Source organism: Glycine soja, chromosome 11 (assembly GCF_004193775.1).
Source record: "Glycine soja cultivar W05 chromosome 11, ASM419377v2, whole genome shotgun sequence".
Lineage (NCBI taxonomy): Eukaryota > Viridiplantae > Streptophyta > Magnoliopsida > Fabales > Fabaceae > Glycine > Glycine soja.
This window is the reverse complement of record NC_041012.1, coordinates 3,291,849-3,304,842: the sequence shown is the minus strand read 5'-3', so window position 1 is coordinate 3,304,842 and position 12,994 is coordinate 3,291,849. Positions and strand designations below refer to the sequence as shown.

The 12,994-nt window shown below is 35.0% G+C and overlaps 1 pseudogene; it reads right to left on the bottom strand.

Moving 5' to 3' along the window:
* Positions 1–2,069: 2,069 nt before the first annotated feature.
* LOC114374505 lies at positions 2,070–6,395 on the bottom strand (annotated as a pseudogene).
* Positions 6,396–12,994: the final 6,599 nt, after the last annotated feature.

Here is a 12,994-nt window from a genome sequence, read left to right as displayed (position 1 = left end):
TATAATTATTATAAATCTATATTCATAAAAAAATATCATTATTTTATCAACAAAAATTATGTCTTACTAGTCAAAGAAAGAAATATGATCTAAAAAAGAAAGAGGTGTCCTTTTTTCTTTCAAATGAAATAGAAAAGACTCGAATCCTTTTATTAGAGACATATATCAATAATACATTCTTCACGTAAAGAAGAATTCCTTCCATCTCAAGTTAACTTTTTCTATTGATTTGCCTTTGATGTCATTATTGATTTATTGTCACGAAAAAAGGCTGTATAACATATGGCATGACTCACATAATAATAAATAGATATTCTCTCATTATTCACAAGATTAGCAAGAGCATTTAAGTTCAACTTAAAAAGTGGTTTTAACTTAGATACACAAGAGCATTTACACCAATTGCAGAGGCCTGGTTAGTTATTACTTAGATTCGTTTAGGCAAAACTTTGTGTAGCATATAGAATTATTAAAAAGCCTCAACAAGATGTACGCTACCAGATTGTGAAATGAAAAGGAATTGTTTTTTAGGTGCAAGTATTATGGACAATGGATGGATTTGCATGATTGAGTGATTTGGGCTTGATCGGCTCTCGCTAAATATACATCCATGTTTGGTAAGGAAGCCTCCCTTTCTTCTCTTGTTACCAATTATACAGAGAAACAAGGAGAACTTACATAACAAACATAGAAGTGTATTTTATTTTTTTGGTGAATCATGGAGGCGTATTTAGCACGAGCCTTTACTTTTTCCATCTAACATTCTGCCTGAAAAATCCCAGCGTAAGAAATATTCTTTTATCCATATATAATGTATGTTTTTATCTTATCTGCATTTACATTTTATGCTTGCATTTGTCTCTCTGTTTTACTATTATCTCTGTTAACATTAGATTTTAACTACATTAACCGTTATTTTTGCATTCATTTTTTTATTTTTATAATTTTATCCCTGGCTACTTGTTTGTGCTTGGCATTTTGGAATCAGATGCTCTTCTTCTTGGATGTATTAAGAGGACTAAAAGGTCATTAACTCAGCAAACACACCAGTTTGAAGTTCTTTATGAAGCTATTGACTTGCGTGCTATTGCTTAACTTGCTGTCTTTGACCAACATATATATGATATGATAAATATATATCTTTTCCATGGGATAATACTGTTTTTTCCCCCTCAAACCATCGAATAATACTTGAAAAAAATACTAAAGGAGTATATTTTTCTATAATTTTATCTATATTCTGTTTAGATGTTGATTGGTTATGATATTAGCTTCTTATTACCCCTCCATTGATTCTACTTGTCTATGTTTTTGGAAAACATAATTGAAATTGCTGCATGATCAGGCAATTATGGTAGACACGAAGTCAAGTAGAAAAAAATTGTCCTACCTTAATGTCTACATAGCACATGCTATGAACCTGTTAGCCTGTGACAAAGGCTTGGTTTGTATCGCTTTTCTGATGGATGCCCACATAATACTTCAAAAGATGGATGGATCATCAATCTAATAAAGAACCACTCTCCATATTTTTTCAGAACCGCATGTGAGATGGGCCTTCTCCATCAGTAGTCAATACCCACTTGCCTTCACGTTTCAACAACTGCAGCTTTTTGTAGTGGAATCACCCTTGCTTGAAAACCAAGCGTTCATGAGGGAAACATAAGAGAGACAGATTCGGCCATACCTAAGCAATCATACTCTCTCTTTTTTTTAGGGAGGAAAGAAGGAAGGCAAATTCACCCTATAAAAGGTATCGACATTATTGCAACTCTCTTGCTGTCAACACTCCAACAAAGGGTTACTCCAAACTCTCTAGTATCTACTGTCTAGTAGCTATCTTGAATAAACATTCCAACAGATCAATTTTGGTTACCAAAATTAAACTTGTGACATATATGTCAAGTACCAATGTGACAATGTAATACTTAGACATATGAACGTTGGAATCAAATGTGGATCAGATGAGTGATACGCTATTGTAAAAGAATGCAAGCCAACTTTTTTTTTTTTTTTTTACAGTTATGCTCCAAAAATGGATAAAGAAAAAGAGGGAGAAAAAACAAAGATATGCTAAAGCCTGCAGGAAGGTATTTCTTTTTCAGTATAGTATGGCTGTGACATAGCTTTCGAATTCACTACTTACTTTTACTTTGATCAAAGACAGGATTCACGTGCCATCATATATACAACAAGATTTACATACAATGAACAACTAAATAACCACTCATATAGCTATTCAATCCTTAATAATAAATATGCTCAAAATTTGCTCCTAACTAAGTTTTCTTGCATACACAGCCATCAATAGCTTTCATGTGGTGCTTATCGCCACTGCAATGCAAAATTTGGGATCCTTTTGTGGACAGAGCTTGGGAAGCTCAACACAGCATCATGACAGTTTATGGTCCTTGAGCAATTCAACCACCCTTCGCATTGAGGGTCTATTAATGGGAAACGCTGAGGTGCAGAGTAGGGCCACATACAAAACCCTCTCTATCTCTTCATAATCACAAGTGACTGGGTTCAATCTCGGATCAACAATCTGGCTCATAATATAATCTTTTCCTATCCCAATATTGCCACTTCCTCTTTCAGGAGATGGTGATAAAACAGTCTCAGTGATCCACTTCACTATATCCTTGTTCTCACCAAATGGAAAATCATTAGGCCTCTTGCCCGTGATCAATTCCATCAGCACCATCCCAAAACTATAGACATCGCTCTTCTCAGTCACTTTTACTGTATAAGCATACTCTGAAATAGAATCAATTAGGTACACATTCCCTTTACACATTCACACCCATCTCAGTCATTTTCATACATGTTAAGATTCTGATCGAATCATCTAAAGTCACATTGAAATACTACTATTTAATCCGGTTTTAGTTAAATCTTGAGATGTTTAAAAGAATTGATTATGGGTTGAAAATTGACTGAGTTGAAACAATATTAATTTGAAGTAGCTTTTGTCCTAACTAATAATCTAATTTACGCATGTGTTCTCTCGGCAAATTCCCTCCCTAACATTACTATAAAATTTTGTTGATAAATATGGAGAAAAACAAAAGAAAACTGACCTGGAGCAATGTAACCATATGATCCAGCAACCCTGGACATAGCACCCTGGGTGGCCTCACGCTGCAAAGTCTTAGCGAGTCCAAAATCTGCTACTCTGGGCACAAACTCACGGTCCAGCAAAATGTTATTACTCTTGACGTCTCTGTGAACAATAGCAGGCACAGAATCATGGTGCAAATAAGCCAACCCCTGAGCCGCACCCACAGCAATTGCGACTCTCCTAGACCAATCCACTAACTACCCACACTTGTCCTCACCATGCAATACGTCCCCTAAGCTCCCATTCTCCATGTACTCATACACCAATATCCTAAACTCTTCAACGCTGCAACTAAACAACAGTTTCACAATATTTGCATGCCGAATCATTCCCAGACTCTCAATCTCGGCCCTGAACACCATTTCCATGTCAGGCTTTTGCGCGCCACCAAACAATTTCTTCACCGCCACCGTTTGCCCCGTCTTGAGCCTCACTCTGTAGACCCGACCCGAACTCCCTGTGCCAATCACGTTGTTACCGGTTAAGTTCGGAACCATGTCTTCTTCATTGAACCCCACTCTCTGAAACGCGGTTGACATATAAGAGCTCTTCTTGGATTTGCAGCCATAACCACGCGTCTTGTTCTTCAGGAACCACAACGTGGACCCCACGAGGAGCGAAACGCAGCAAACTAAAACGACAATAGCAAGCAGAGAAAACGGCCTGCGTTTGGAGCACGAAGGCAGGGTTTTCATAACGGGGCTACAGAGATCAGGGTTTCCCATTAGACCCGACAAGTACACTTGGCGGTTGAAACCTAAAGGAACCACCCCGTGCAACTTGTTACCAGAGACGTTGAATTGGTTGAGTCTCAAGTTTGTCAACTTCACCGGAATCTCCCCTTTTAAAGAATTAACGGCGAGATCAAGGTATGTCAAATCCGGTAAATTTCCGAGTTTTGGCGGGATTGAACCGGTTAAACGACAAGTTCAACTCTGTCATGTCAGTCCAGAGTCTCACGTTACTGGGAACTTCGCCGGTAAACATGTTATCTTGAAGTCTAAGTTTCTGTAACTTAATCAACCTAGTTACGCAGGTGGGAACTTGACCGGTGAAGCGGTTCTTGCTGACGTCAATCTCAAGGAGGTTTTGAAGTTCACATATTTCTATTGGGAAATTGTCAGAAAAGCTGTTACCGGACAAAATGAGTTTAGTGAGTCCCCTAGAGATGGAACCAGAGACAGGCCTTGGAACCTGTTGGTGGACATTTCCAGAAACTGAAGCCCATTAAGGGCCCAAAACGATGGCGGCACCGGGCCCTAGAACTGATTGTTCTGGATTCTGACATATTGAAGTGAACCACACTCGCCGTATTGTTGAGGGAGCGTTCCAGAGAAGCGATTCACGAACGTGATGAGATGCTCCAGTTTGTTCCCCTGGCAGAGATACTTTGGCAACTCTCCCACCAAGTCATTGGTTGAAGCTGTTGTTGAAGAGTTTCAGTTGCTTCAGATTCGGGTTTGAAGATAGACTTTCGGGAATTTCTCCCCTGAGAAAATTGTCGTTCAGGTTGAGAGAAGAGAGATGCAATGAAGCGATTGTGTCTGGTAGTTTTCCCGTGAGAGCGTTCTGAGAGAGGTCTAAGCAAATGAAACTGCTCAGGTTTCCTAAACCTTGGGGTAATTCGCCGGAAAGCTGGTTCTGAAAAAGTTTAATTTGTTCAACGTTTTTCAGACCTGAAATGCTGTTTGGGATATTACCTGACAGGGAGTTTTGAGACAAATAGAAATTCTTGAGCGAGGTGAGGTTCCCGATGGAGTGTGGAATTTCCCCTACGAGGTTTACATCGACGAGGAACAGTGTTTCGAGATTGGAGAGGTTTCCTAGTTGGGAAGGCAAAGGTCCTGGTTTGAAGGGGTTGTAAGCGAGTTCCAAATGAGTTAACTCACTGAGGTTGCCTAAGAACTAAGAAGGGAGGAATCGTTCCGCCGAGGAGGTTTCCGGATAAAACGAGCGCTCTCAGATGTGGAAACTGTCCAAAACTCGCCGGAATGTCGCCGGTGAAGTTGTTCTTTGAGAGGTCTAGCTCTCTCAATTCGGTGAACTCCGGCGGGAATTCCGGCAGGACTCCGACGAAATAATTGTCGGAGAGGTTCAAGAGACGGAGGTGGGAACAGAGAAGCAGAGAGTTGAGGGAGATTGAGTTGGTGAGGAAATTGGAAGCCACGAAAAGGCTTTGGAGGGTGTGAATGCGACAAAAACCGAAGGGGAACTCGTCGTAGACTCCAGTTTCGGAGAGGTCAATGGAGACAAGTGAGTGAATTCGTGAGTCGCAGGTAATGCCGGTCCAGCTGCTGGGGTTGAGGTCGGTGTTGGGCACCCAGTTTTTGAGACTCTTGTTTTTGTCTTCAAGCTGAGTGTTCTTGACCCGCAGTAGAATTTGAGTCTCTGTCTCGAGGGACAAAACTTGAGATAAACCAGTACTTGAGCTCAATAAACATGATAAAAGCAAAAACAGAAACAATGGTTGCCGCCGCATTTTCTCAATTTAAAGAGAACGAAGCAAGGAATGGTTTATTTTTCTGTGAGAATGCTTAACTTTTGAGGGGGTCTTGTTGTTTAGTATGAGTATTCACACTGGCTCCTCCCCTCGTGAGTGAGAAAAAGGGAAGCACGGAGATAGGTCCTCTTGTTCTTCATGTCATGGTCATGCATGGAAATGGTGACAAGTTGGAAGCAGACATGAGTGATGTGGAACTCACGCAGTTCTCTTTGTTGAAGTAATTAAAAGGGTCTCATATTTTGAACTATGATGAGTGGGAAAGGGAGGGTGTTGACTGTTGAGTGGGAAAAGGACGTTTGTGTATAGAAACGTGATTCGCGTTGGCGTATTTTCGAAGTTTAGAAAAGAAGGGGCAAAGAGGAGCTACTTTTAATGTGCATGCCAAACCAGAAGCGGAGAGCATATAGGACACTGATGCAGCACACAGAGGTATACTACTTCCAGAAATAAGAATCATTCTTCTAGGGATCGCTTACCGGTGGATGGCACCTAAATGATACTACTATCACGAAAGAACTTTGGATTTGATTCGGACTAGCAGTTTGGTGTGGATCAATTTCAATTGGGAACCAATTCTCTTTCCTCTTCTTGCCTTTCTTCTTGAGAAAAAAAAAACAAGAAAAGTGAAGAACGAATCATAACTACTGTTTCTGCTAGTCTTAGATTTCAGACATTCCAAAGTTACCAAATTGAATTCATTCCATCCACCCCAATACCTACTATTCTAAGAACTACTCCTACTTCGGAAAGAAACGAATGTAAGTGAAACAATAATCATAATAATAGTAAACATCCACCTCATTGGTGGTGAATTAGATAGATAGAAGAAAGCGACATGGACAAAGGGGAAGAAAAAAAAATCATAATAGTGAATATAATAGAAAAAAAAAAACAAAAAAAAACATTTACTGCTCCAGCATAGAAAAATAAAAATAATAGAAATGAACTTTGTCTCTCTCCTCGTACTCAATTTAAAAAAAATATATAATAAATACAATTACTTTATTATTTAAAATATATAAGAATTCATGTTATTGAAAATTAGTTTAATGTCTATATACTAAATTACTTAAAAATAATTTTACACTATTATCTAATCACAAATTATTATTTAAATTAATTTAAAATAATTATTTTAAAAGTTAACAAATATATCATAGTTATAATTAAATGATTATATAAAATATTTTATACTATCATTATGTAATCTTCTTTGCATTGCACATTTGAAATAAAAAAATATTTGATAAACACACGGTGTGTTATTCAATATCTATATATATATATATATATATATATATATATATATGATTTGTATATGTCATTTCATCCGATAGTTCTTAATAGAAACTTCTCTCGAACAGCTAGAAACTGAAAAATGTTTGGAAAATACTCTAGCCGTTTTTAAAAATTACAACCGTTCCCTCCACATGCGTCAAATGGATTAAGAAAAGGACTGCTTGATAATTTGAGCCAGAGATAGCTATAGAACCAAAGTCTTGTCTTGTGTATGAGAATTTGGAAAGCCCCGTTGTCAAGAGATGGGAAAATGACAATAAAATTATGCATTGGTATAATTAAATTTCAAAACATTATAAGATCTATTGCAGATTTGAAAATAGAATTTTAAAAACCAGAAGTTAATACTTGGGAAGAATCATAGCTCTTGGCTCTGCGTCGCCGTGAAGAATCCGCTGTTTGGTACAAGACAGGAGTTGTCTCCCACCACTTCCTCCTTTACAAAATACAATGTTCACAAGGGTCATATAATCATATTGTAGATAAACAAATACTAGTAGCTAATGAAACTCACTTCTTCCCATTCCACTTGACTCTATTAATTAAGTAGTTAGAAAGGTTTAAAGCATCGATTAGATTAAATTAGATGAGTTATAGTAATGACGCAAGCACTATCTAGAAACAGCAAAGAAATTACTCCTACGCAACATGCATAAGAACTTAAACCAGACTCTCGTGATGGACCCTTTGGCAGCAAATGCAGCATCTACAAAAATAATGAACCTTAAGTATAATAAATGCTTTTGTTGACTCCGCAGTTGTACTACTGTTGAATATTGTCACTCTTTGTTTGATAATGTTGAATATTGGCACTCTCAGTGCCCTTCCCTATTAAACTTGATAAGGTGAGGGTATGACCTTTGCAAGTTGGCAAAAATATTAGTTCTGAGTCGTGATAAAGCATCATTTGGTCATTGAAGAAGAAAAAAGAATAGCTCTATTTACGCGTCATGAAGCATTAGTTTCATGGCCCTTTATCATAATGTCATGGACTTCTTAGTTACTAGCCATGGGCGACACTAGCTAGCTAGTAATTGCAAGCATATGGCATATTTAATATTACATTTAGTATAAAACAGTACCTTTTAATCGTAACAAAAAGGCCAAATTAGTTGACCTAATTCAGCCATTTGGTTTATAATATGAATCGTAATGGTGATGGTGGTTGGCATTAGCTCGATCGACATATAGGCTATCAGATTCCCTGTTGCCACATCTATATAGAATCATCATATAAAGCGACAAGAGAAGACATACCAACCTTCTGTTTATAGTATAGCTTTTTTTACTTGGTTAGCGAAGATTGGGAATATTATTGTCAGTTAGTCATTGGATTGGGTTCCTTAATTAACCTGTTCAAATGGAAATGTTTTCTAGCACTTGAACATTTTCCTAGAGTTGTGTTGTGTAGCTGGTGCCATGCATAAAACCATGTCCCTATGTCATGTTTCGACGTTGAAACAAATGCTACACATATTGACTAATTGACCTGTAATGACTTGTCTTCAATTTCAATAGTATAAATACAGAAATCTTAAATGTTCGTTTCAAACAATATTCAGGCCAGCCACGCTGCATTATTGTTTATTTCAATGATCAACTATACTGAAAATCGTTTTCTCAACTCGTGTACGTACATAATTTTGAAGGGTCATATATAACCTAAAGTCAAGTTCCATTAGATTGCAAAAAAAAGAAAGCATGTGAATAACTTAATTCCATGTAGATAAGCAACAAAACGTGATCATTCAGTTTCCATGTTTAACGCGCATTTTAATTAAATAAGGTTTTATATAACAAAAATATATCGAAATTCTAACCAAAACAGCTTTCCGTTGATTTTACAGGTATATGGAGTAATATTATACAGTCCTATTGTACTATATTATCTCGAAAACCAAAATTAGGTATTCAAAGAGGGAACTGCCGCACTTTTTGACTGTGTGGTGATACCATAGGAAAATTATTTTCAGATTTGAAAATAAAAACATAAAGAAAACCGCGTTTGGTATACCACTAGCATTTCACTTCAATTTTCAAAAGTTTTCATATTTGATATGATGATATACACTCATTATTCAAGATATACGTAAGATATTCAAGAATGTGGAGTGCTCTATGATGCTAAGCATTTCAAAAGTGAGCATTGAAGATGTTTGGAATATCGATCTCATATAAACCATTATGAATTAGCCAAACATAAAACTTAAGATTTTTATTTTAATTTATAACGCAGAACATAAAACATAAGATTGGAGTTAACGTTTAGGATTAAGGTAAAAAAAAAAATTAAGATCAATGTCAGTAAAAATTATGTACTATACAATTAAAAATATTGCTAACAATTTTTTTTAGTATGTGTTTGAAGTGGTGGATGGGGCATCGATTAATTTCCAGTATGTTAATACAGTTTTTTTAATACACTTTATATTATTGATCAAAATGTATTAAAATTATAAAATCGTGAGTGATACTTATTAAATAAATTATTTACAAATTCAACTTCACTTAAGTTATTTCAAATTTTAATAAAAATAGTAATTTTTGATGAATTTTAATTAATAATAAAAAATCCGTTACAAGTATTTCTATAACATTGAAAATTGGCCAAGCTATTTACAAATTCAACTTCAATTAAGTTTTTGTTTTTATTAAATAAATTATTTCAAATTTATCTTTAAATTCTATTATATGCAAGTGTTATATATATAATTAATTAATTTCCTTGCTTTTTATCATATCTTTTAACACATAACAAGTCGAATCTAAACTTTAGTTTCTTCTGAATGAGTCAAGTAATAACATTACATGTTTTTCCAAGTGAAGCTTAAGTTTCAAGTGCTCAATTTACATTCCTAGTTCCAATAGAATTGCGAGTAAGTACAATTCACATCTTAAATTTTTTTACCTATATTAGGGACGAATGATCGATTCAAGGATATAGCCTGATGTAACAGCTGAACTAGCAAACCCTTTCGCAAAAGGGAAAATGAAGAGAGGATAGTAAACAGAAGAAAACTCTATCTGTGATATCTTTCTATGTATTTTAAATAGAAGCAGCCACGAGCCCACGAGCCATTAAAAAACAAAGTATAATTTAAAGAGCAATGTTATATCATTCTATTACTTCTCTTACAAATTCGTCTTAATTAATGTCTTGAAAATATAAAATACATTTAATATTTATCATATAAAAAAAGTAAGTAAAATAGTAGGAGAATGATTATTTAAGATTTAGAACTATTCTAATTTAAAACTTAAATACCATCTGAACCATAGAAGTATCCTTGATGAAGTTTCGTGAACATAATTGTTTCATTTCTGATTTCACCGATTTTCCCAGATGCTTGATGAGAAATTAGGTACCATGCACGCTCTAAATGATAACCACTAACTATTTTCTTCGCAAATAATTAATGACAAACACAAAGTGTAAAAACAAGAACAAGAATAATCTACAACCAATTAATCAATGAAATGTTAGCCTAAGAAGAAGAAGGATGGTTATCAACATATCACTGGCACAATATCAATAATTGCTAAGCTCACATACACGCATGGATTATAAATAATCAGAAAATCGAATACGCATTTAGATAACAATGATACATGACATGACCCAAGTGAAAAAACGTTGGCCTGTTCTATGTTCTTTCCCCTCCTCTTCAAAGGGAACAAAAGTACGAAAAAGAAATTTCGACCAAATTTATTTATTTATTTTCTATAAAAGGAACCATAAAACTAAAAACTACCACTGCCTGGCTCCATCCTGTCTGCCTTTTTTTTTTTATCTATCTAGACGATAAATCTTTTTTTTTTTTTGAGGAAATTAAAAAAAGAAAAAGCTGGGAAGAGCAAAGTTACATTGCAATCCTTGGGCTTCCAAGTCGCTCTTATTCACGTACCAGAACTGGGAATGTTAGCTAGCTTGAGTCAACAAGGGTATGTTGTTGATGGCCTCTTGAAGGAGAGAAATTAAGTGTGTAGAGCCCATAAAGTAGTGTTTTCTTCTCTTCATTTTTCTTCTCTCTCAAGGTTCAAAGTGCAAGAAATTCAGTGAGTGAGTGTGTATGAGAAAGAAAAAGAATAGGCATGGGAAGAGAGAGATGAAAGAGATTGGTATATAAGAGGAGAGGGCCCATATGGGGTATAGAAGTATTTTTTTGTCCGTGCGGCAAAGCAAATGCGTTTTTCGGCCGGTGACGGGCCTTTTTCGGCTTACGCTTTGTCCCCATTTTTCGTAAGACACAAAACTCTCCTTTTCTCTTTCACATATTTAGATTATCTTGTAATTATATTCGAGGATTGATGTTTTAAATTAGAACATCATCTAATTTCAAAGGGTTTGATATTCGAGGATTGACGGATTTTTTATGCAGTTCTTGGCCGGTTTTGTGCGACAAAAATCGCGTCAAAGGCATCCTTGATTTTCGAGTATTTGGATTCACATTAGATAATGTTCAAACACTAGCTAGCATAAATTTTAAATGTGTTTTTGGTTTTATGGTAGGAAGTATTGAAATTGATTTTGTCTCTTATGATTTTAGTCAAAATATACATATTTGGTCAGCTTTTTGGTTTTTAGGTTTTTTTTTATCATATTTTGTTTTTAAATCTTGGTTTAACCAGCAGTGATAAAAAAATATTTTTTACATTGTGCTAAAAATTTTACACTAAATTGTATACTAAACCTGTTTTTAAGATAAAAAAATTCAAATATAAATCAACTCAAATCAAAATTACGGCATACGACGTTTAGGGAGGTAATGCCTGTGCAAATTTTCTGGCTAAGTTTTGGACATCTTCTTTGGATATTGTAGTGTTTTGCATGGTCCTCCCTTTGACATGTACCGTCTTCTGTTGAAGGATGCCTTAGGGTTTCCATCCCTGTGTGTTTTTTTCAATTGTTTATTTTGTTTCTTCTGCTTTTTCTCTCCACTTGATAAAAAAACAAATCAAAATAAATTTTAATCATAATTAATTTTACAAAATCAATTTTATTTGAAATTAATTTTGTCAATATTCATTTAAATAGATAGTTAAATTATGATTGAATAAAAATTTGGAAAGTACTTCTATAAATTTCAATACACAATTCTAAAAGCTATTTTTTTATAAGCATATAATTTCATTGATAAGACCAAACTTAGCATAAGGTGTGTCCAAGCTTAGTGAAAAAGATACATATTGAGAAAAGTTTACATAAATTCTGGCCATTCCCTATAGAGAAAAACAATACCCGAACATGTTCCAACCCCATGCATAAAAGCTAATTTATAAAATGAAGAAAGAAGAATTTGTTGCTTTGGGAGTATGACTACTTTAAAAATTTGTAGGATATAAATTTGTTACTTCCACTTTGACACACTATTTGTTACGTATAAATTTGTTTACATTCACATAAAAGTAATGTATTATAAATATGAATCTTATAGAAGGCAGAAATATAATCTAAGTAACTTTCCTCATTTTTTGAGGTTTGCTTTATATAAATTTGTTTGAGCGAAGTATCAAAATATGACATGTCTAAAGGAATGCTTTATAGAAATTTGTTTGCCTGCCATTTCTTTTACTAGTTGATTACTTGATCTTTAACATATGCTATTTTAGGTTAATTTACCTATCCAAATGTTATCACAAACGTATTCATTCTATTTGCATTGTTTAATTGCACGTGAGTGTCCCTGGGAATGAGACTCGAATGGGATTTTCATTTACTTTACCGGCAGACAACTTCTGACGCTCACCATGTTTACGGGAGAGTGGGGATTCCAATTTCAAGCAAAATGAAACACCTTGAAATCCTGCATTTTGCGGAACAAGAAAATAAGAAATCATCAAAATGCAACAATCAATTACTGTAACAAAGTTTTGTAAGCCGTGGTCATTAATCGTTTTTTTTTTCTCCCTTTTGGCTTGTGGAGCAAGAAAGAAGTTACGGGTGTGACAAGTATACCAAATGTCTAAGTAATAAAATCTTGAAAGTTTGAGTGTCGAATTCCACAAAAATTTTGTGTTATACTTATATTGAATACTTTTAAATTTATAAGGGAAAAATAAAATTAAAGAGA